Genomic DNA, 24,669 nt, shown 5'->3' on the forward strand with positions numbered 1-24,669 from the left:
TCTGCATTAACCGGCAACATAACTCTCCAGGACTTCAGACAGGGGGCATGTCTTGCCCTGCCTGGAGAATGCCAAGGATTGAATGTGGGCTTTTTACATGCTAAAAAAGAAATATGCCCTTTCCTAAATAATCTTTGTCACAGTGAATGGAAGTAAGGCCACATTCACACCACATATTTAAAGCACCAGGACACCTTTGTGAGCACTCCTGGCTCTCACCCCCCAAATCCTGGAAGCTGCAGTTTCTAAAGGGTGCTGAGAGTTGTTAGGAGACTCCTATTCTCCTCCGAGAGCTACAGTTCCCTGCGAAGAAGAATTGATGGTCAAATTCTCTGGGATTTGTAGCTCTGGGAGGGGAAAAGGGGTCTCTTAACAGGTCTCAGCACCGTTAAGAAACAACAGCTCCCAGAATTCTTGGGGGATAGCAAATCGTTTTTCAAGTGTGCTTTAAATGTATGGTGTGATTGTGTTCTAAGGCAGTGGTGTATTTTACTCTGTCATCTACCTTTTTACATTTATTCATTACACTTGTACCATGCTTTATTTCCACATCCATTCCATATATTTAAATTACTTTTATATCACTTTCACAGTCATGGCTCCTCCTACCCCTTTCAAGAACCATGGGAACTTTAATTTTTTGGGGGTGTTTGGAGCAGTACCTCTGTGATAAATACAGTTCCCAGGATTTGTTGGCCTGAAAGTCATGACTGTTAAAAGTGGAATAAAACGGATTTAAATGTATGATACGGATACTGCTTTTTTACCCCCCCCCCCCCCACATCATGTTTCCTATGCAGGCAGCTTGCAGGGCCAGAACCACTTTGAATTACACCAAGTGTCTCCAGACCATTTTGTGAGTCAGGAGAAACAAATGGCATTGCCTGCATCTTTAAAAACAGCAAAACCTTTTCAGAAGGGTCTAGGGTTTTTTTCCTTCCTGTTAACCAGCTTTCCTTTTGGGATCTCATTCCCTAATCTCTGGTTTGCTCTTATCTTTTAACACAGAAGCCGAGCAGATATGGATATTAGTTTAGCTTCAGTAATTATACTGTTCTGTCAGGTTTATGTTGGGGGAGAAAGCCTCTCTCCTCTTGAAAGGCACTCCCCATGACAGTGCTTTGTTTATAAGGGCAATTCAATTAATATGGCAGCTTGCGTGGGTGGCTTATTATCTGAAAACATAACCAAAGTACTGAAAGTGACGAATCATTTTTTTTATATAAAAAAAATGTGGTACACAATAGAACATTCACTGCACCCAACCTTTCTTCTCTTTCGCTCATTTGTTTGCTGCATTAAAATACTCTTGAACTGGGAAACAAAAAAGAAGTATGCACACCTGCAACCTGGGTTTATTGTTTTCATGTTTTATTGTTCTCGTATAGATCGCTGTTGGTGGGACAGAGCAACAAATGCAATTTGCCGACAGTATTTCCGGGACAATGTGTGCTTGGTTTATAAGGACATGGGTTCCTTTCGTTGAAAAGATTACAAAACTAAACAGGGAGTCTCAAATTCTCCAAATTTAAAGATCTCTAAATTGAGTAGGAATGAAGTATTCCCAAGAAAAGTGGAAATGAAGTACAATAGGCTGTGTTGAATTTTTGTGGAGTTCCCTTTTCACTATGCAAGGAGATGTTTGGCAGTGGGTACACAGTCCCCAACCCCAAAAAAACCCCAGCACCCTCACTGTGGGGAGGGGGAAGTTTCCTTTCAATGCAAAATCACAATTCAAAAGAAAGACAACATTACACATCTGTCCACACGCCCCCAGAAAGTATGCTGAGGAGAAGCCTGGCCCCTTAGGAGCAAAATGTTTCCCTGTAAGCAAAGAATGGAAACAAAACCAGCTCAGCAATATCCACCAAAAGACAGAAACCTTCCTTGTACCCCCTTTCCTTGTCAGAATTCTGGGAGTCATGTTTGTACATTATTAAGAGATTCACTTTGCTCTGCTACAAAACAAAGTCTTGGTTGTGACGTATTGTTTTCTCACTGTGTGGGAATACTGGAGGAGGAATGAACCTGAAAAACCTTTCTTGCTTTGGCTAAAGTCCAGAACACAGAGTAAACAGTGATGTAAACTATTAAAGTGTTTGGTTGTTGTTTTTAAAAAACGACATTTTCTGTATTGAAAATACAGAAGGGCATGGGTATGTTGTAATTCTTGTTCAAATGCTGCATCAATAGTGATAAATAAATGCATAGATATTTCTAACTGGAGACTTGATGGGGCCCCTTCATGATGGTAAACTTCCCTCAAGGCAGGCAACAGAAGGCACAGTAGCGAAAAGGTGGTCTAGCTAGCAAGTGCTGCTGATAGCACCTGCCATTTTAATTCCCCCACAATGCCTCTGGGGCACCAAAACAGTGCCATGGTGTAGCAATGCTACATTAATTCCCAGAGTCATAATGGGGTAATTAAAGTGACAGGCAGCACCTATGACCTCCTGGGCTCCAGTGCTGTTGCTGTCAGGTCTTGCTGTCAGGCTTCCCATAGGTATCTGGTTGCCACAGTGAAAAAACAGGAAGCTGGACTAGACGAGACTTAGGCCTGATTCAGCATGCTCTTCTTTGCTCTGATTGATGGCTGTTAGTTTTCTTTTGTCTAGTGCTGAAAGGACCACAGAGCCTGTGTGGTTCAAGCAGTGGGTCCTCCTGGGAGCCCTATGGTGCTGACTCCTGGCGATGGGTCTGATAATGTTCAGACAGATTTAGAAGGTGACTGTTTTTATGAAGACAAAAAGTATGTTTTGCTGCAACGATATTGTGGGTAGCTTCATTATAATGTTACAAAGTGTTGCCTGGAATAGGGGGCATTACTCACGAGACACTGAAATTATTGTGGAATTTATATCAATCTCATCACTCCTCAGGAATGTTTTATGTGGTAAGCTTGTTTCTTACATTTACAGACAATAATTAAGATTTCCTTCATAAATCCTTGAGCACAGCAGCGATTGAGCTTTCCAACATAGTAAATGAATGTCAGATAAAAGTTGTTTGGCTATCAGATCTTTAATTTCATTCAGCTGTTGGAAATTTAAACTGCACAATCATTTATGAAGATTCTGACTTGGAGACGCTCAATATTTTCATTTCAACAACTTATCAATGAAAAGAAATAAAACGCTGCTCCCTATGTAAGCTTGCAATACAGTGGTACCTCAGGTTAAGTACTTAATTCGTTCCGGAGCTCTGTACTTAACCTGAAACTGTTCTTAATCTGAAGCACCACTTTAGCTAATGGGGCCTCCTGCTGCCGCCGCGCCGCCAGGACACGGTTTCTGTTCTCATCCTGAAGCAAAGTTCTTAACCTGAAGCACTATTTCTGGGTTAGCGGAGTCTGTAACCTGAAGCGTATGTAACCTGAAGCGTATGTAACCTGAGGTACCACTGTAAAGTTTTTGTCAGTTTGATCAAAGGCTGGGTCCAGTGTACCCCAAGATCTCTCAGTGAACATGTCCCTCACATTGATGGCAGTGTTTCAGGATGCTTTCCCTAGATTGCACAAGCTCAGGAGCTTCATGTGCATACTGGATCCCTCACCAAGTGAGTTTGTAGCTGAGGTGAGAATTAACCAGGGATTTCCTGGTTTGTAGCTCAGGCTCTTAACCACTTGCAGAATACTTGCCTGGGCATATCCTATTCACAGTAGCATGACTACATCCATGTGACTGTAGCATTCTAAATGAAGCACATTGCAGTTGATACTGGATTATGGGAAGCAGGTGTTTCTTCCCACTACAGAGCTCTTAAGCCTATCCTGGGTGAATTCCTTGTTTAACAGCAAGCATAACATTCCCAGTCCAGTATTTGCAGGACAAGCACATGGTTCACACACAGTATTTGCAGTAGACAAAACACATGGTTCGCACACAGAAAATTCCAACTTTAATCCCTAGCATTTCCAGGGAGTGCTGGCAAAGGCCACTTTCTGGAACCCTGAAAAGCCACTTCCAGTCAGTGTGAAAAAGACTGTGCAAGATGCACTAACAGTAAAAGGCACCTTCCTATGTTTTTCAGCATTACCCAGTAAGCTCACTTAGCAATATTTAACAGCATTTAAAAATACCAAGCTCCTTCATTCTCTCAGCACAAGCCTTCTTCCCCCTTCAACATTTTATTCATGCAACTGTTTTCTTTTCTCAGCCCCATATTCCAACATTCTTTTTCAAACTGTGCTTGCTAATACAGAATGTATTATTCCAGCAACAATTTAACTAGTGCCATGCAGAGATAAAATAATTTTTTCCTAACACCTACTCATTACTCCACTGTTTATACTGGCAAAGATGACATAAGCCCACTTTACCATCGTGACGGCAATGTAAAGCAGAAGTATGTAAAAAAATAACTTTATTTGCAAGAATATAAAGCTTTCTTCTTACTTCAGAATGAGCAGTTTAGGACACTGTGACTACAATCCACACCATGCAATCCTGTTGATTTCAGTGAGATTTACTGCCATGCAGGTTGTGCAGAAGGATTGGTTAGATAATGTATAAAATGATACGTCTGTCATGATAGGATTTATCCAGCATCTAGAGATGCTCTAAACAGCTGGAAGTTGCCTTGTAAACATGCAGTGCTAAAGCTTTTGAACGATATTCCCTCAACTGACTACTGTTCAGGAATTTCAAGGTGTGGGAATGAATATATGTTTTCCAATCAGTATGTAGTTTAGTTACTTTCCAAAGCAATTTTAATGCAAATGCCCTGTCATTCCATGGATGTTCTCTTTGGCAATATGAATTCAACCACTAGCTTCTGATTTGATGTGGTTTGTAGCAGGAAGAGAGACGCCTGTGAAATTTTAGTGCACAGAACACTGTCTTGGGATTTTTAAATTGCTTCTTAAACTGCATGGAAATGGTTTTATGCTTGATACGCTATCAGGAGAGAATAATAGAGTTTCACGTTATATAGCAGCTTTCAAGCTCAAGATATCCTTAAATACTTTACTTACAACAAATTTGATAGAGAATGCTCAGTGATGGTGTGTAGGCAAATGCAACGGTCATCATTATGTCTTACTCACAATAGCCTACACACAGCTGTAGAAAGTAAAGCCCTATTTGAGTAGGAGAAGATTTTGGCTAGGCTCTTAGGTTCCACGCCCCCTCATATGGTGCCATAGTTATGATTTCTAATATACTGCCAAAGGATATCTCCTTTCCAATTTGGACATTGGAGTGGGGAAGGATAGGAGAACATTGCATTTTTTAGATTGCTGTGAATACTGCAAAAGAAAAATCAAATACCATGGGCGTTTATGCGAAGAGGCTTGTTGGATATGACCAGAGACAATGGAGTGCACCTCTGGGGGTGAAGTCAAACCACTGAGTTAGGAGCACTGAAGTGACCTGCCTAGGTGGTAAGCCTGGGCAGTGTGTATGGAGGTCCTGGGTTCCCTAGACAACAAGACTCCTCTCTCAACTTTGTTGATGTGGTCCAAAAGGAAGCAGAGCAATACATTTGGCACCAGCTGGGCTGCAGGAGTTGCCAGAAGGAGGTGTACAAGGCACCAGCCAACCATCTTAGGGATTCTACCCCAGATTTGTGTAGGGTTATTCCTTAGCCTTTTATTCTCCCTAAAATATCCCCCAAGGCAGAGGAGATTTAGGATTAGAGTTTTCCTTCTCCTGATAGGCTACCTTCCCAGGTTGATGAGCCTCATCTGCCCCTCACGTCCCTCTACAACATGTGCAGAAACTGCCTTCTTGACCATTGGATCCACTATTGGTCTAGTCCACTCAATCTGCTGGGTCCTGTCTTTGCATGCAGGGGAAGTCCTTAACTCACCAAGAGTTTGAGACCCATCAGCTCTCCTCACTTGGTTTAGCCAGCCAGTCAAAACTATTTCCTGGGGTGTGGCCACTGTCACATACTGACAGCTTTTGGGAGCACACAGGTGAGAGCTGAGTACAGCGTGAGGACCAAAGATGGACAAACTACCCCAGAAGCAGCACAACATGTCCCCCAGCAGAGGTACTACCCCTCCCCTAACACTCCACCTACTGTTGGCTTATCTGCCTTCCACCCCACTAGACTCAGTTGGCACCAGGCACCACTGGTGCATAGAGCCAGTGGAGGTGCACACAACTTGATATGTCCATTGCATGCAAGGCTTCAGGTGATAATGATGAAGACACCACTGCACTGCTCAAAAAACAAATAAGGCGCAATAGCTGTATCTTGTATATATGGATTAAGCCACTGTATTTATTTACAAAGTTGGAAGTCTTGACGTTGGCAATAATTCCAAACAAGATCCGATTACAGTAAGCTGCAAACCCTTTTAAAAACATCAAACCTGAAGATTTTCTCTTATCTTTAAATTAAAGAGGGGAACCAAGTGCACTGTCCAGAAAGTGAGAAAATATAATTTAGAAATACTTTTGACAGCTAGTTGCAGTCTTCTTGACTTTAACATTGAGTTAAGTGATTGGGTTGAAACTGTTTTCTGTATCAATTTATATAGATCCTCTTTCATTGCTAGATACCTTTGAATATACTCATTTTCTACGGCCAGTAGCATTTTCTGATCCTCCAACATAGAGGGTGGATTTGAGTGTGCTTTTATTGAACCAAAGTTTGTAATTATTATTTTCAGTACATATTGTTCTCCCTGTCCTGTATGCTAGCAAAAGTACAAAGCAAATGTTTCTTATGACCCTGAAAATGGCCCACTTTTCACAGAAATATCACAGGAAATAATGGTGGAATAAACTTTCTTTGAATGTGTGTTTATAAGCCCTTTCTAACCTGATGCCTTCCATATGCTTTGGACTATACCACCCATCAGCCGCAGCCAACACACTGGTTGCTGTATATGAATGGTGACTGGGACGCCCTTCATGGGCAAAAAATTAGAGAATTGGCATGGTAAAAGAAGAATGCATTCCTAAATGCATTTACTAGTGAGTAAGCCACATTGAGGGAGGGACGCGGGTGGCACTGTGGGTAAAAGCCTCAGCGCCTAGGGCTTGCCGATCAAAAGGTCGGCGGTTCGAATCCCCGTGGCGGGGTGCGCTCCCGTCGTTCGGTCCCAGCGCCTGCCAACCTAGCAGTTCGAAAGCACTCTTAAGTGCAAGTAGATAAATAGGGACCGCTTTCTAGCGGGAAGGTAAACGGCGTTTCCGTGTGCGGCTCTGGCTCGCCAGATGCAGCTTGTCACGCTGGCCACGTGACCCGGAAGTGTCTGCGGACAGCGCTGGCCCCCGGCCTCTTAAGTGAGATGGGCGCACAACCCTAGAGTCTGTCAAGACTGGCCTGTACGGGCAGGGGTACCTTTACCTTTACCTTTAAGCCACATTGAACTGGACTGACTTCTGAGTAAACATACAAGCCTGCATGATTCTGAAGCCAACAAATTTAAAAGAACTTAAAAGGAAATAGTCAAGGTTACCTGTTGGAAGATGACTGAGAGGTTATATGATGCAGAATAGGGAGAAAAAACAAAAGTTTTAAAATATACACGATCACGTCTTTTCCTTTTTTAAAAACAGATGCATTTAGTTGTGTCTTTGCTGTGAAAGAGAACTTTTATTTGGTTATCCCCAAAGCCCTAGTAACACCTGGAGGTTCAGTCTGAAGCCCCAAGGCCCTTGTAATGTTGTGTGACTATGCTCACATTTGCTCTTGTCAAAACATAGAAAACATCTTACTCTTCCCTAGACAATGCCATGTTGATGAGTATAGATGCTTCTGCTCCTTGATGGATGGAGCCTCTCATTTCTGTAATTTCTTGCAGGGTTTCCTACTACAGGGATTTCAAAAATTCTGGAAAGGCAAAATATGATGGATTCTTTGGTCATGTGACCACGAGCATAACTTACAAAAAACAACAATGGACGTTGAAAGAATTTAGTTTAAAATATGCCTTTGCCTCAACTTTCAAGTATTTTAAAATCCTTTATGGGACTCCAACTCCCATCAGTCTCAACCAGCATCGCCAAGGGATAATGGGAGATGGAGTCTATTAACATTTGGATGGTTATAAGTTCCCCACCTTAGGCTACACTTGTTAATGGAAGGCTAGATGGCTAGGGAAAAGTCTGGATTGAAGCAAGAAGATTAGTATGAGTCTGTACAGCTCACTGAGCTTCGAAATTATCCAACAGCTAACAATAGTTGCTGTTTTGTACGTTCTTTAGTAATAAAGATACCATTTAAGCTAACAAAAGTTTTTTGTTTTAACTGTTTCTAAAACGTTCAATTTGATTTTGCTTCCTTATAGCATATATAAAACAGTTTCTTGTCAAATACATTAAATAACAACTTTGATATCAAAATACCCAGCCATATGTGTGTTTTGATTGCTCAAGAATCACGGGGATGAACTCCGCGATTCACCCAGTCACTGAGATCTCCATCTGAGGATCAAATGAGAAGTGAGCCCTCAGTGGGTCCTTGCATTTAGCATACATACTTTAAAAGGCAACCAGCACCTGCTGGAGTGGGCAGCAAGGGCTGATATCAGTACTGCAGCAGATAAGAAGGGGAGTTTAACCCATCCCTCTCAATGCTTCAGTTCTGACAAAATTTGCATCTCTAAAGCTGCTACTTGCCTCAGGAGGAAATCCCACCAGTGCCACTGGGTGATTTGTACCCAATCCAAATTGTAGCTTCAACCCCCCCCACCTTTTTCAGGATTACAGCTGGGGAGGAAAGCTGTACCTACTCCCTACCTACTGTGATCTAAATAATTATCCTTTACACACAGTTTCTAACTGCATTTTTATTAAAAAAATATGGATTTTAAATGCAAATACATATTTAACATCACATCTAGCTCGATCCCTGAAACTCTCCTTAGGTGACCAATTGCTATGAGATAAAGAGAAACAGAAAAATAGAGAGACAATGCCTTTTCAGTGGTGGCCTCTGCCTTTGGAATATTTTCCCCAGCTAACCTGCTGGTACTTATGCTGATGTCTATTAGATGCCCAGTTAAAATGTCTTCATTCTCTCTGGGATTTGCTACCTTTATAATCTCTGTCAGGTAAAAACAAACTAAACAAAAACAAAAACCAGAGCAGCAGGATTTATATTTGTTGTTGAGATTTTTTCTGGTTGTTTTTATTGTAATTAATTATTGTATGTTTTTAGATTGTACTGTTGTTGTTTTTATTGTTTGCTGACCTGGGAACACGAAGAGTTGAAGTATCAGAATATAAATCTATCAAATAGATAAATCTTCTAATGCAATGACTTCCCTTAAGGCCAAGCCTGAAATTCTCATGCTTCCTTCCTTTCCCCTACCTGAATGGTCCTCAGCACCAGTGGTGGTGAAAAGAACATCACTGACAAAGAGGAATGATATGTAGAGGTCACCACAACCCTGGTTCAGGAAATCTATCTAAATCTCACAATGCCTTCAAGGATTCCTATTGTCAGTGTTAGTTTGCTGGAGATCATATGAATCCCTCATAACTCGAGGACCAATATAGGAGGACACCCTAGAAGACATAACAGTAAACCTAGCCCGATCTTTATAATGATGGAGGTGGATTTATAGCTTCAGTCTGAACTTAGAGGAAATCAACATTTCATGGTGCTGTAAGACAGTTACATTCTGTGGTAATAAATAGGTTGCTCTGTATATGGAGATTTATGGCATTAATAAAGTGGAGTTTCCAGGGGAGCTCAAGAGTGGGAACCAACATGAATCAAAACAGAAGGCATGCATGCTGCTGCTGCTGCTACAAAATAAATGTGCCATTTTGTAGTAAGGGCTCCAGGTTGTCTACTTCATAAAGAAGGCCAAAGGTGTCTACAGGGTGCTATTCAGCCTTTCAATTAATTAGATTGATAGTACTCTGAAATACTATACTTAGCGGTCAGAGGCAAATGGTCAGTACATGAAGCAAATCTCTGCTGTCACATTTCATCCAATTAATTGCCAAGGCACTAAAACACCAATAGTTATTTGTTCATAAAGAGAGAATTTGTATTATGCTGGAATTGAGCTGAAAATGGAGAATTTTATTCCAACTCTAGCCCATCAAATGCCACTGGCATTCTCTGCATCTTTGTGGTTATTGGACTGGCCAGGCGGGTTTCAAGATGTACACAATTAGAAAATGCAAGTTACAAGAACAGACATGCATGGTCCACAATTTTCCACAAAACACGAGAGAAAATTTATTGTTTTCAAGCAGTCCTAAATACCATTCCTTGGTTCCCCCTAAAGGCGTCAATCTCAGGTTCTACAGTCAGCTACTATGGGAAATTGTCACAGGCATAAATCAAACTGAAACTTGCTTGGAATGGTGATTGTGTGTAGAACTCCATCTCTACTTGCCAGCACCAAAAGGGTTGTCATGGACTGGCTGGATGCAGAGGAGTGATGGAAGGCACCAGCTGGGAACCTCCACATGAACCCCCAGGGGAAGAAGGCTCAGAGCTAGGGAACTGGTGATGAGTGATCAGAGGGAGAAGACTGGGAGGAGGTGTCAGAAGCTGAAGGGGAAACAGGCTTTAGTGAGCAGGAAGAGGCTGTGGCAGAAGAAGTCCAGAACCAGAGGCAGAAGAGGAGGCTGGAAAGGAGGGGGGCCAAGAGGCAGTGTTGAGGCAGGCTGCTGAAGAATCCAGGGAGTCTCCCCCTTCTGCTGTGACCAGCTCCCCTCCCCCCTGGTCTCCTAGAACACACAGAGAAATGAAAAGAACAGATTGCATGCAGACACAGTCTATGACTACGTGGGGAAAGGAGTGGACTATGCAGGTGGGGGAAGTTGGGGACCTTCAGTCCTCACAACTGCCTCATTGGGGCAAGACCTACTGGGAAAAGTTGCTGGGATCACTAGGCCTGCTCTGCTTTGGTTTCTTTGAATAGAGTGAAATTCACTGACACTGTGTTTTTTTAAAAAAATGCTGCTGACAAGGGAGTGTGTGGCACAAAGTGTAGAGCCTCGTAGAGTAAAGACTGATGTTTGTTGTTGGTTGGTTATGTAGAACTGTGCCTATTGTCCTCAGGGAGTTTTAATTTGCTGGCTTCTTCTTTTGCTTCTTGGTGGAATTTGTCTGCTTTGTATTGGTAAACAGTATTTCTCCTGTGGGTTAAGGATACAGATGCTAAATATCATAACAGATTTTTACCAGCAACAGTAGTTAGTCATCTGATGGTTGTACCGTGGGGCCATTATTATTAGCATCAGTTTGAATCATCTCACATTGATGTGAAAACCACACTGCTCATTTATTCAATCATCTGGGTTGTTGTTTGGACTGCTTTAAGACAGGACTATCGAGAAACATGTGATTGTCCTATCTATTCTGCATAATACCCTAGAATAGTGTTTGGCAGCTGGTGGCTTACGAGTCAAGACCATCTTAGAGATGCTGTCAATCTCTCACCCCTTCCCTACTTGAAAAGTGCTGGAGCTATGGAAGTGGGGGAGAGAGGCTGAGAGGGCCCTCTGGTGTGCCAAGTTGGAATGCCCTGCAAAAGCCCTTTCCACCATCTTACTGCCTCCTGGCATGCATCCAAATTGTGTGGAGAGGTGGAAGCTGAATCAGAAATGCTGGACCACTACCTTTCATGCTTTTGTTTTTGTTTTGGCCTGGCTGGTATTTTTGGCATTTACTTCTTAGGAGAGGGATCACAGATAGCTCAAGGGCAGAGCAAATGCATTGCTTGCAAAAAGTCCTAGCTTCAATCCCTGTCATATCCTGTTAAACAGAACAGGTAGCAAGTACCGTATTTTTCGCTCTATAACACGCACCCAACCATAACACGGACATAGTTTTTAGAGGAGGAAAACAAGAAAAAAAATATTCTAAACGAAACAGCGGATGTATGATTTTTGTGGCTCATGCTGTGGCCACAGACATGTGATCTGACAGTGAGTTTGGAGTAGCCCAATGCAAAACTCCTGAGGACCCATGTGGATCCATGCTTTGTAACCATGTTTTTGCACCACTGCGGCCCCAGGCAACAGTGGGTGCGTGACTTTTTTGGTGCAAGCTGTAGCCATGGACATGCTATGTGATCTGATGGTGAATTTGGGGTGACCCAGTGCAAAAATCCTGAGGATCCATGTGGCTCCGTGCTTTGTCACCATGTTTTAAGTGGGGAGGGCAGGAAAAGCACTCAAGGGACAAGGAACACGCATGGGGTGGGTGGAGAAGGATGCTGTTAATAATGCAGAAGAGGGGTATAAGAGGAGAAGGCTCCTCTCCTCTCCCGCTTTGCTCCTTTAAAGCAAGCAGGCTCTCTGTCCCTCTCTCCTCCCCACTCAGCGGCTCTTCTCCCGCTTTGCTGTTTCAAAGCGAGCCACGGAGGAGGGAAGGAAGGGGAACCATGGATCCTCTGCTCACGACTGCAGCAGATCCCCCCGCCATCCGTAGGCATTCGCTCCATAACACGCACAGACATTTCCCCTTACTTTCTAGGAGGAAAAAAGTGAGTGTTATGGTGCAAAAAATACGGTAATTTCTTTATTTCTTTAAAGTATTGCTAGGCCACAATTTACTGTAAGTGACTCCAGGGCATGGCACAGTAACTACGTTTAAAAATAGCATAAGTGTAATAATATAAAAATGAGAGCAGATAAATATATGACTAAGCCAACTGGTTAAAACTACGGAACCGTTATGTCATCTTACATAGTATTGACAACTAGCAAACTAAAATGCCTAAGCAAAGAAAGCAGATTATGGGAAAGGTCTGTGCCTAAGACTCTGGAGAGGAACTCCAAGTCAGAGCAGACAACAGAGATTTAGGAGGACAAATCAGTCCTAGCAGTGGGGAGCATGTCTGGGACTGATACCAGCATACAGTGGTACCTCGGGTTACAGACGCTTCAGATTACAGACTCTGCTAACTGAGAAATAGTACTTCGGGTTAAGAACTTTGTTTCAGGATGAGAACAGAAATCACATGACAGCGGCGCGGCGGCAGCGGGAGGCCCCATTAGCTAAAGTGGTACCTCAGGTTAAGAACAGTTTCAGGTTAAGAACGGACCTCCAGAACGAATTACGTTCTTAACCTCAGGTAACCTGTTTATTGATCTGGTTTACATGCAGTGCTAAGCCAAAGCACAGCTTAGTGCTAATGATCAAACATGCAGACTTCCTGAGAGGAGACAGAAGCTGCTTTGCTCCTCCATGGTCATCTTGCTGAGCTATGGCTTGGCTTAGTGTGTTGGCCAAACCTGAGTTGATGGGTTATCCCCTCCATTCACATGACCTGTAAACCATAGGGACAACCCTTGGTGTTACAGCTTGTGGTTTGCCTGGAGAGAGCCAAATCAGGTTCCCAGGTTCAGACGACACACTAAGGCAGGCATAGGTAAACTCAGACTACAACTCCCATCATCTTTGACCACTGGTCCTGTTAGCTAGGGATGATGGGAGTTCTAGTCCCAAAACATTGGGAGGGCCGAGTTTGCCTATGGCTGCCCTAAGGCAAACTATGGCCAAGCAGAGCACTGCATTAAAATGGCCAGGGAGGAGCAAAGGAGCCGCAGTCTGCTCTCTAGAAGCCCAAACATTTGCTCAGTTGTGTGAATCTATGGCTTGGCTTGGCCTCACATGTGAACAAGGGTGCTGGGTGCACATTATGATTCTGTCTGCTTAAGGATGAGATACTCTTGAGTTGGCTGCAGCAGCTGTGTCATTCCCTCTCAGCCTGTACAAAGATAACTTGAATCACCAGTAGCCTCTCCTTCACAGGGAATGATCTCTCATCACGGTCATCTCTACCTCCTGTTAGAGATCCTAAAGGGAAAAATCAAACCTGCATGTTAAAATGAATGTGTGAGCAGTTTTCATCACTAGCAGCACCCTGGCCATGCTCTCCTATCTCTCGATAATGAGGCTGCCATCCAGGGTACCAATTAGTGCCGAACTGACAGTTTTTCTAATGCTGACACCTGCCCGTAAAAAAATCCAGCATTTCATTATGTACCTAGCAAGCTGTCAAGCTGTAATTGCTTTTAGTTCAGCTGGCCAGATCCTATAAAAGTGGGTTTCTATTTCATTACCAATCCTTTGTGACATCCCGTGGCTTGGAACTATTTTTAGTCCTTTGCCCAGTAGTGACTCTTTTTTTAATGTTTATGGGCTTCATTTCACTTTATTCACAAGTTATTAATGACTTCTAAAATTGCTTATTATGCATAAAAGGGGGAAGATATTATTAAAATTGGCTCTCATAATCACTTCAGCATGATAGAATCTACAATTAGTAGAGTTAGAAAACTAATGGATATATCATGTCGAAGCACTACTTCAGAAAAGCGTAATGTATACTCTGCAGTCCACGTAGCGTATCATTATCCTTTAAAAATATTATGCCCTTGAATTTCCCTTGAATAAATGTGGAATTCAGTTGTGGAATGTAAGCAGTGTGCTTAATTTCTAGAAAAACAATGCTGGAGTTCAGCTGCCTGAGGAAAATGTCACCTATCTAGAAGTATTTTTTCTTAATCTCCTATACGTGCAGATTATAGTACCGGTTTTCAAACGTAATCTGTTTCGGATTTGACTTCTGAAACATTCAGAAACCAACGATGAAAGGGCTGGCAGCAAAATCCACTGAAAAAATGGAGAAACACACCTTAGAAGCTGTTTGACTTCTGAGGTGCGTTCAAAAATGGAAGCATTCACTTCTGGGTTTTGGGCATTTGGCTTTGTAAACGTTTGGCAGCTGGGACGTTCGAAAACCAAGGTTTGATTGTAACTCTAGTTACCTGTGAAGTGCACTCTAAGAAGAGCCCTGCTTGACCAGATGAAGAACCTATCAAATCTACCATTCTAGTTGCCACAGTAACATATGGCCTTTGAACTTCAGAGGCCCCTGACAGGCTTCTCCTCAGTGAATTGGTACAACCCACTTTTAAAGTCATTTAAGTTGACCATTACCATATGCTGTGGCAGCAGATTCCATTAAATGGTGCACTGCATGAAGAACTATATATTTTATTTTCATTTTATTTTCAGTCCTCTACCAGATACCTGCTCAGGGGACAGTTTCATCTCTTCCTGCTTTCTGTGTTATGAGACTGAGCCCTGGCATAGTTCAGTGAGACAGAGCTGTCAGGTTCCTATAACCATAGATGGAATCTTATGTGATCTCTGTGCTACGAGGTCCAAACGCTTCCTGCCTTGATGTTTGGTAAATTGTGTGGTTTGAGGAGGTGGAGAGCTAGGAGACACCAGAGTTATATTTTCCCACATGTTGCCTTAATATGTGGAAATTACAAGTATAATAAACAGAGAATGACCATTTCTCAACTGTTTCACTCACCTGGAAATCAGTTGTTTGGTTTTAGGCTGTGTCTTGGTGAATGAGCTAAAACTCTTTTGTAGGAAATGGAATCAGAACACCTGCCATGTTTCCTTTTCTTTTTGCCAGGAAGCCCAGCTCTTGGGTACTTTTGGAATTTTGGAAAATTCATTTAAAAAAATCTGCCTCCTTTGCCACTTACTGCGGTGTGTGTGTGATGGGTCACCATTTTATTGGACAGCAATTGGATACATATGGTGCTTTTACAGAATGGAAGAATTGTACCTCAAGTAGCTCATTTTATGGATGAACTGTAGTTTAATTAGCTCATTATACTCAAGAGGTACAGTGTTGAATACTTGTCCAAAGAAAGACCAGTGATTGAAGCAGGCTTCTAAAAAATATTAACTAGCAGTGTGCCATTGTATGCAATTCTATTTTTAAATCTGAAATGCTACAATTTTTCATATTTACATTTTAAAAATAAGAAAAGTCTTGCAAAACCCCAGATGCTTTATTCAAAAAGCAAACACAAAGGTTTATTATGCATCCCATGCTATTTTTGGTGTGTGTGTGAAGGGGAAAGCAGAGATTAACAGTTCAGCCCTGTGAATGTCTAATCAGAAGTAGCAGCACAATCCTAACCATGTCTACTCTGAGATAAATCCTATTGAATTCAGTGGGGATTAATCCCAGGTAAATGGGGCTAGGATTAGAGTCTAGCTACTACTGAGTTAAACGGGACTTGTTGCCAAATAAATATGCTTATAAATCAGCAAAATGATTCAGTGAAACTAAGCTGCAAGGACAATTTCACTCATCTCTCCCTTCTATTAGTGGGTCAGTTTTGTGCATTTTTGGTTAAATCACTGTTTTTAAAGCCCTAGCAAAAATATGTTTGCTTGGACAATTTGTTATTTGGCATTTGTGCATGTTTTGCAAAAATGTATTTTGCGTGTTCAGACCCAGAGATCTCCTCCCTAAATAAAGTCACACTTGACTCAAATTTTAGTTTTGGTTTTTGGCAGAATTTAGGCCACAACTTTATTGATTACAGAAGGTGAGTGGTTGCATAGGCTCTGGTTCGACTAGCTCCCTGCACCTGCTGACCCAGGGCACCAGCATAGGTCAGCCAAGGGTGAACACCTGGGTAGGTGAAAAGCCGGGAACAGACTGTGTTCACCACCCAGATACCCCCCTGGACTCAGGCACGGGCACAACCCACTCTTGGGGGTTGATCAAGCCAGTTGAGACCCTGGATTCCTTTAACCAAATACCCTTCACATAGGGATGGTGAGACTGCTCTCCCATCCCTATCACCTGAATAAGTTGTGACGATTTGCTACGCAGCAGGCAAAACCCAAATGGCAACAGCCAATCAGCCAAGTGGGGAAATTCCTGCCGTGCCCCTGTCCCAACGTCAGACGACACACGACGGCATAGCAAGGTCAATCGCACAATGCCCTAAAAATAGGGAGAGGTGGGCGGGTGTTCTGAATGCACGAGCTGAAAGAGGAAGCTCTGGGTCACATGCATGGTTATATATTGGTCTCTCGATCCGTTTGGACTGTGCCCCATTGGCCAGATTGAACCCAACATTGAGGGACCTACCAATTGGGTGTTGTGGCTAACCAATCCAACCCACCCACAACACAGGAGGTCAGTCTCCAGGTCTCACTGCAACACGTGCCCTCTTTTCAGGAGGACACAATTTGCAAATTTTTTTTTTAAAGGTGAGAAACAACCAAGGCACGGATAAGGAATTTTGAGGCAGATGCAGAGAAGAGAGAGTACCTCTTAGAGATTCTGAAGAGAAGCAGTTCTCTACTGGTGCTAAAGAAAAGCAGAGAGACTCAGATGCTCTCCCAGCCAGGGCCTACTTTAAAGTGCTGGTTTTAACCTTTAAAGCCTGAAACTACATGAAAAATTGCCTATCTGCCAGATCCTCATTGGACCACTGCTGAGTGCACCTGCCAAATGAATTGAGATAGGCAGAAGAGGGCCTTTTGGTGGTGGCACCCTAGTTATTGAACAGCAGCCTTAGAGTGCCTTGCATGGAACCATCTTTATGGTATTCTCAACCTCAGCTCAAGATCCTTTTCTTCACCCAGAGCTTTCTAACAACTTAGTGTTTTAAATCTGGACTTCACACGTATCTGCCCAAAATATCAGGCTTTGGTGCTGCTTTTATTGTTTTGTATCATATTTTTAATATTGTGTTTTCTTCTGTTGGGTGGCCATACAATAACAGAGAATGAAAAATAAAGATTTCTATCCCTTCCCAATAGGTGAACTGTGCTGTAGTAGCTGATTATACCAAGCTTCAACTGGGTACAAAGGCTCCCTTCAGGACCAGAATATATGCATACCTTACCCAGAATTTGGCACTACAAAATAATAGAGTTGCAAAAATGTTTCAGTTTGGAGTCAGTAGATGTGAGCGTCTCTGTTGAGGTGCCAAAACTGATCTATTTGAATGCACCAGCTAATGAAGATGTTACTGTAAAAGGCTGAGTATTGATTGCGACTGTTTGATATGCCTGACAGAGAAATGATAGCAAGACTGTCTCTACTCCACCTGTAGTATAATCCCATGGTATCAATTTGTTTCCCTAAATTGTCAATTTTTGCAATACTTTGAAGTTCTTTTAAAGTAATTCCTTTGAGTCATCCTACCAGCAGAGGTGTATGTAAATGAAGCAAGCAGTGTACTAGATGAATCTGGAATCTAATGAGTGGAGCAAGCGTCGTCAGATGAGTTCGTGCTTCAGGTTATGTTTGTCAGACCGGCTTCCTGCCACAGCTAGCAGGAGACAGAGAGAAGGGTGATCTCCTATGTGGAAAACACAGAGCAGGCTCTTTTTGTTACTTTAAGCTAATCTGACCAGGAAGCTCCAGGACCTGCGGTGAATAGCAGTTATGATATTTCCCTTCCCTAGAATGCCACAGAGAGATGGATTGGGAGGTCTTAGGGTCCCTAATATAGATGTGCTTCTTCTAGATGGTTGTTCAAGGCTTGACATCCCTCACATTCAGAACTTGCTGTAGGGCAGGGTGGCAGTTGTACAACCTTAAGATCCAGCCCAGAACCCAGTTTAATTTGAAATTTGGGTTCAAGCTTTGGGTTTAGTCCCTTTGACAGAACACTGACATGGGAAAAGACTGGTTGAAGATCATAGGCATTGACCTTTTCACCCAGAACCTGGTTTTCAACAAACTTCAAAAGCCAAACCCTAACTGCACATGACTTCCTTTCCATGGGCTATATCATAGACGGCTTAGAGGACAAAGCTAGAACTTTTCCAACAGTCATTCATTCTTTCATCTGGTTTTTTCCATCCCACTGAAATGGGTTTATTTGCACTAGTCTTTTTTTCATTTCATCATCTGCTGATGTTGAAATATACATATTTTCTTATTCAGCCACCAACAGACATTTACAGATCAATTATCTTCTCTTTATGTTCTCCTTCAAAGTTAATGAATTTCCAGAGGGGTAGCCCTGTTAGACTTTTGCAGCAAAAATGGCAAATAATCTTGTGGCATCTTAATGACAAAGTTAATGAAGTGACTAATGTCCCATTATCACAAAATCCTCTATGACTGCAGTTCTAACTGTGTCTACTCAGAAGTAAGCCTTAGCAGGACTAAGTCCCAGGTAAGTGGGGTTATGATTGCAGGTTGATTTCAGTAGAAATTTGTCACCCTTCATTCAGGCATCAAGGAGGAACAGTTTGACACCCTGTTGATATTTTGCTCTTTGTGTCCTGGGTGGCAGGAACTACCTCTTCACTCAGTGTAATGCCACTTAAGCACATCAAAGTCATGGCAACATTTTCTTTCATAAACATTTATTTTATTCAGAAAGGGGTCGTCTGTGTGTGTTTGCTCAAGCTAATTTATGTTTAAATGTTTGTAGTAAACATGATTTAGTGTTTGACAGTTTTCAGTTCTGTTTTGTGCGCGCCAATGTATTCTTTTTGTGTGAAAAAGAACAATGTGTTCTATTCTAGAAAAGAACAACATAAGTTAACAAAATTTCAGGGTACGGTGGTGGTGGGAGGAAAGCAATGGGGATTTGGCTGGGAGTGGGGCAACAATGCGTTCCATTAGTTTTCAGGATTCACAGTGGATTAAGGGTGCAATCCTAACCCCAGTTACCAAAGTGTAAGGCCCAATGAATTCACTGGAACTTACTTCTAAGTAGACATGGTTGGGATTGCAGCTTTAGTGCATATAGACTGCCTCTAGCAATGAAGAGCTTAACCAAAGTCAACAAACACTTCATTAAAAAAGCAACGAAGTACCTGTTGGGACAGAACAATTAGACCTGTGAGGTTTATTCATGAGCTGCTCTGCACCCAGTCTCTTTAGGGGATTTGATAATATTTATTGTTATTATGAATTGCCCACCCTTCATCCTAAGTCTCCATGGTAGGTTTAGTAAATGGTGCTGAAAAGCAACACAGTGGCTTATATTACAGACTATAGGAGAAACACCAAACCCAGACTCCATCTCCCTTGGGTCTATTCCTAGCTTCTAAATTAGCGAACACACAAAACAATCTATAAAGCTTTTGAGCCAATGTCCCTATGTGTTCATTTGTTGCCAAATATAGACAGGCTTGTAAAGATTAGACATGACTGGCTAAACATAGATCAAACAAACATTTCCTCTCCTTTCTCTACTCTACATCTATATAACATGAATGCATTGTCTAGTAACCTGAAGACCTAGTAACCTGACTACCCGCTCCCCTTTTTGGTGATAATAATTGGATGTGTTTGAAGGAAAGAGCTATTGTTGATTTTGCTTCTGTACTCTGTTTTAAATAAACTCCAACTTTCCTTTTTGGAAATCAGGAAAAGCCATCCAGCACTTGCTCACATTTGCTTTGTTAGTAATAAGGGGAAGGGTTGTAGCTCAGTAATAGAGTGTCTGGTCCTAAATTCAGTCTGCAGCATCTCCAGGTAGGGCTGTAAATGTCTAAAACCCCATGAGCTGCTGCCATTCAGTGTAGACAATGAAGCTCTAGATGGGCCAGCAGTCTGACTCAGTATAAGGCAGCTTCCTATGTTGCTAAGAGAGAGGCATGAATGTATGCACTGAATCCAAATAGGACATGCAGGAGGGCTATGACAATAAACAGCACAACAGCTTTGCTTTTTTGATGCTTGCTCAACCGAAGAGTTGTGTTTTCCCTTGCCAAGGTACAGCAATCTGCATATTTCTAATTCTGAATTGCTGGCCTTTGTTTCTTTACCTGCCTTGTTTCCTAATGGCCGATTCCTGTAGAGAGCTACTTTAATAATGACTGGGAAGGATACTGTACGGTGTGTCATTTGTTTGAGTGTTTGCACTGTCTGTATTTAAGATGCTGAATACATTTGCCATTGTTTTTGCTTCTGCTTTCCGACTAGCATGACATACCTAGATTTGATGAAGACAATTCATTCTCCTGCCAGAATGCTGCAACAAGCTTGAGATTTCCAGGATGTTGGAGCAGGAGATAAGAAGGCTAAAACAACAGAACAACAGCACAATAGCAGAGAAGAATTGCCGGTCAAGCAAAATGAATCTATAAAGCCATAAATTCCAAAGGGGTGCCTGTGTTTGTCTGTTGTAGCAAAAACAACAAAGTTTACAAATCCAGCACATTGATTAGAAGCCATTTTGGCATATAAGTAGCATACCAATTCATACATAGAAATTTAAAAATAATAATTCTGGTATAAGCCAGGGATGGGCAACTTTTAGCTCTGCAGATGTTATTAGACTACAAGTCCCACCATTCCTGACTTCACAACATGCCTGTTATGACAGAAAGCTGACTAAATTCCCTACCATGACATTTTTGATTGGCTGTATGGAGTAGTTGGGAAAGGCCAATTGGAGACCACCCGAAAAATTCCTACTCAGCTGCTAATGGCAGCTGGCTATTCCCATTCTGAAAAAGGGGTGGCATGCCAAGCTAGGTAAAGGGGATGTGGTATGGATGGCTTATAAAGCTGACCCCATACCAAGAGACTTGTGATGTCTTTCCTGAATGACATGTCTCACAGCAAGGATGCAGGGGCTGGGATTCTTGGGAAAATGCATCCCTAGCTATTTTAATATGCACTGCCTGCTGCTTTCTAAGTCTTTTGATGCTTACAGGTTTGTTATCATTTAAATGTATGACTGCTGGGCTTCTTCCAAATACATTCATGCCCATTTGTTTGCATGGAGGTGATATGATGACAGCTGTTTTGTTCATGGGAAGAACTATGATGTCACAGCACCCAGTGCTTCAACCCATCACTTTCCTTTCCTCAAAAAGTCAGGTATCTTTTAGGGAAGCAGCTTGTTGCTCAAGAGCACCAAAACCAGTTTAGTTGTACAACCTGGATTTCCTGGCATGAATCACACCTGCAAAATAGCACCAAGGCCACCTTATTTGGGTTGGATATGATGAGTGCAGTGTCACATGCAAACATGCTGATGAGTGGAGCCTTTCTGCTTGACGTTAACATCTTGACTGTCAGCACAATGTCTAATTCCAAGTATGTCTGCTAGGGGCTCCAGAGAGAGTGCACACAAAAGCGGAGACAAGAGGCTGTCTTCTTTCATTCCCCTGTGTGACAAAAGACGTTCATGGTATTCATTTTGATCACTGCTGCAGGTCTCTAATATAGATGTGCTTCTTCTCATACAGCTTTGCTTCCACCCTCTTCCACCCTCTATGTTTAGCATTACCACTAAGAAATGTCATTCCAGGTGATCACTTTGTGGGCATCTCAAGATAAAAACTAGCATATCCCCCCTTTCTGCATTACTGGCCTTCAGGACATTTGTCTAAGAGGATTCACAATCTTTCTATCTGGTATAAAGACGTTTTGTTCAGATTGCACATAGTGTGAGATAAAATGACTTGCTCTCAGGGGTTGCCAACGTAATGTCCTCTAGATGCTGTTGAACTACAATGCCCATCACCCCTGGCCTTTGGTCATGCTAGCTTGGACTGATGGGTGGTGTAGTCCAACAACATCTAGTGATCACCATGTTGGCTACCCCTGGTGTAGTTGCAAGGGTGCCATGAAACTGGCTGAACAGCTATATAGGCCTGTACACCCACACGTATTTTGGATCTTGCCCAGCTTTTGGCACTATCATCAGCCTTGAGTTTCTGGGTTTCACCCATTTTCCAGCATAAGCCATATGTGAGACTAATACACACATATTTTTAAAAAGAGCCACTGGTGATTTGTGATTTTTTTTAAGTTTGGAAAGAATTCATTCACTTCCTTGGTGGGTTATTTTTTACACAAGAAAGTACAGTGCTTAGGTTTTAAAGGCTGTACCCATGCCTTGTGTGAATAAGCTTGGCTATCCCTACCATCAGATGCATCTGAAGTACGAACTGAGTGAAGAATTCTGTATTGATGTTTTGGGCAGTGTACACTTTCTTTCCACTTGTAGAGGCTACAGACCATTTTTTTCTTTACAGTATTTTTAAAAAGGTTTTCATTTCATAGCATTGGATTAGGATGTTTATTCCCAAATGCATAGTATTTATTGGCCATGGTTATGTTAATTTTTATTTACCTGTAATTCCTGCCTCTTGCTGATAAGCTTCCTACATATTCTGTTGCTGACTGTTCTTTTGTGCTTATTTTCCAATGCAACAATTTCTTTAGTTATTAAATCCTGGACTATCACTCTTTGAGTCCTGGTGGTGCTTAATTCACTGGTGCATTGCCCTTTATAGGCATTAAAAAAAGAGATGAGTAGCTCATTGAAATCAATGGGAGATTTTCCCATTGATTTCAAGAAGCTCTTGGTAGGGCCCTTAACTAGCTGTGCCTCCATTATGGCTCAGCATGGGTGTTTAGAAAGACAGACCCTTAAAATATACCCAGCGTGCGTTACATGCCCTGATCTTTTATATTTTCCTTTAGAACATTCATTTTACCAAAACAAGTTGTGATCTCTCTGCATAAAGCTTCTGTGAAGTAGATTTTACATTACAACGGTTGCTGGGGAAATTCTCCTCTCCTCTTCTTCTTTTTTTTTTAATATTCAAAAGGAGTGAACATGCCTGTCTCATTCTGGAACATTGCCCAATTGACAGTCCCTTTGGGAGCTCTATGAAGAGGCTAAGTTCATGGTAGATTTTTGTGGAACATATGATTTTCATGTTCATTAACCTATCAGAAAGGAGTTGATAACTCTCGGTGCATCCCTGAAGAGCTCCCTTTTAAAGTTGGAAAAAAAATATCTAGCAAAATAGGCAAAAATACATGGATACTTCCCTAAGCCTTGCATAACTCAAAAGTGGCATATTTCAACTAATAAATGAAAGGTCCTGAGATACGAGAGTCAAAAGCAGGTTCAAAAGCTTTTAGATCAAGAGTGCTATGAAATGGCAGATCTGCCATGGGAGGTAGTTGTGGAAGCTTTCGACAGATCAGATTCCACCCAAATAAAGCTGTGGCCCTATTGAATCCAATTACACCCTTCATGTTTCCCATTTGCCTCGAGGGGAACTATAAGGATCTAGCAATCACGAGTGACAACACCGAGGCACTGCAATCAGGAAATTGCACTGGCTGCTGATTTTATATTGCTTGTGGATGCAGATAACACCACACGCTACTGTAGCTTGTCAATCACTGTTGTAGTTTTAATTCACAGGCACCAGATTTCTATTTTCCTTTACCGTAAATGACTTCCCTTGCCTTCCCAGACTCTGTTTGGACTCTCTCATAAATGCATTTGTAAAAGAAATGCTGATGATACAAGAGGAAACAAATGAGCAAGGTCGGAAAGGACACCATAAGGGAATAGGATTTTAGAATGTGTGAGGGGAAATCTTACTTCCTGGACCACACCATGTTTTCACTGAATGATGCTCAACTCTCTTGGGCCACTGGGGCAGATCAGAGAATCTGACCACTGGAATAGAACCCCTCACTGACTGCCATTTATGAGGATTCTGTGCAAGGAGTACTGATGCTTGACTAAACATCAGTGCATAATGCTTCCCCCCTAAGTCTGCAGCCATATACTCTCTTACCTGGGAGTATGTTCCACTAAACCTACTGGGGTTTATTCCTGAGTATTTTTGAATAGAATCTAAGGTTGAAGAACACTGCCAATAGAACACTCCCTAGCAGACTTTATTTCCCAGTATATGGTCAACAGTGCCTTTGGGTTTGCATGTGTGTTTTATCGGTGATGCTGTTATGCAAGGATAAGAGGTGTGAAGTGATGGAAAACTTTGATTCGCTGCAGACATGGTTCATCCTCCCAAATTAGGTGAATATGTGGCCTGCAGGGCAGATGAAGTTACTTGAGCCACCAAATTATATAGCTTAGTAGAGAGAAAATCAGATTGCGACTTTTGAGTTCCAGTAGTATGCATGGTACAGAAATAATCAGGAGTTCCATA

General features: G+C 42.1%; 1 protein-coding gene across 2 annotated transcripts in view; it reads right to left on the bottom strand.

Moving 5' to 3' along the window:
• Positions 1–24,669, bottom strand: part of KCNJ6 (potassium inwardly rectifying channel subfamily J member 6) — a 103,306-nt gene that overhangs the window by 62,805 nt on the left and 15,832 nt on the right. The window lies entirely within an intron of this gene.

Source organism: Podarcis tiliguerta, assembly GCF_965153285.1.
Source record: "Podarcis tiliguerta genome assembly, chromosome: 4".
Lineage (NCBI taxonomy): Eukaryota > Metazoa > Chordata > Lepidosauria > Squamata > Lacertidae > Podarcis > Podarcis tiliguerta.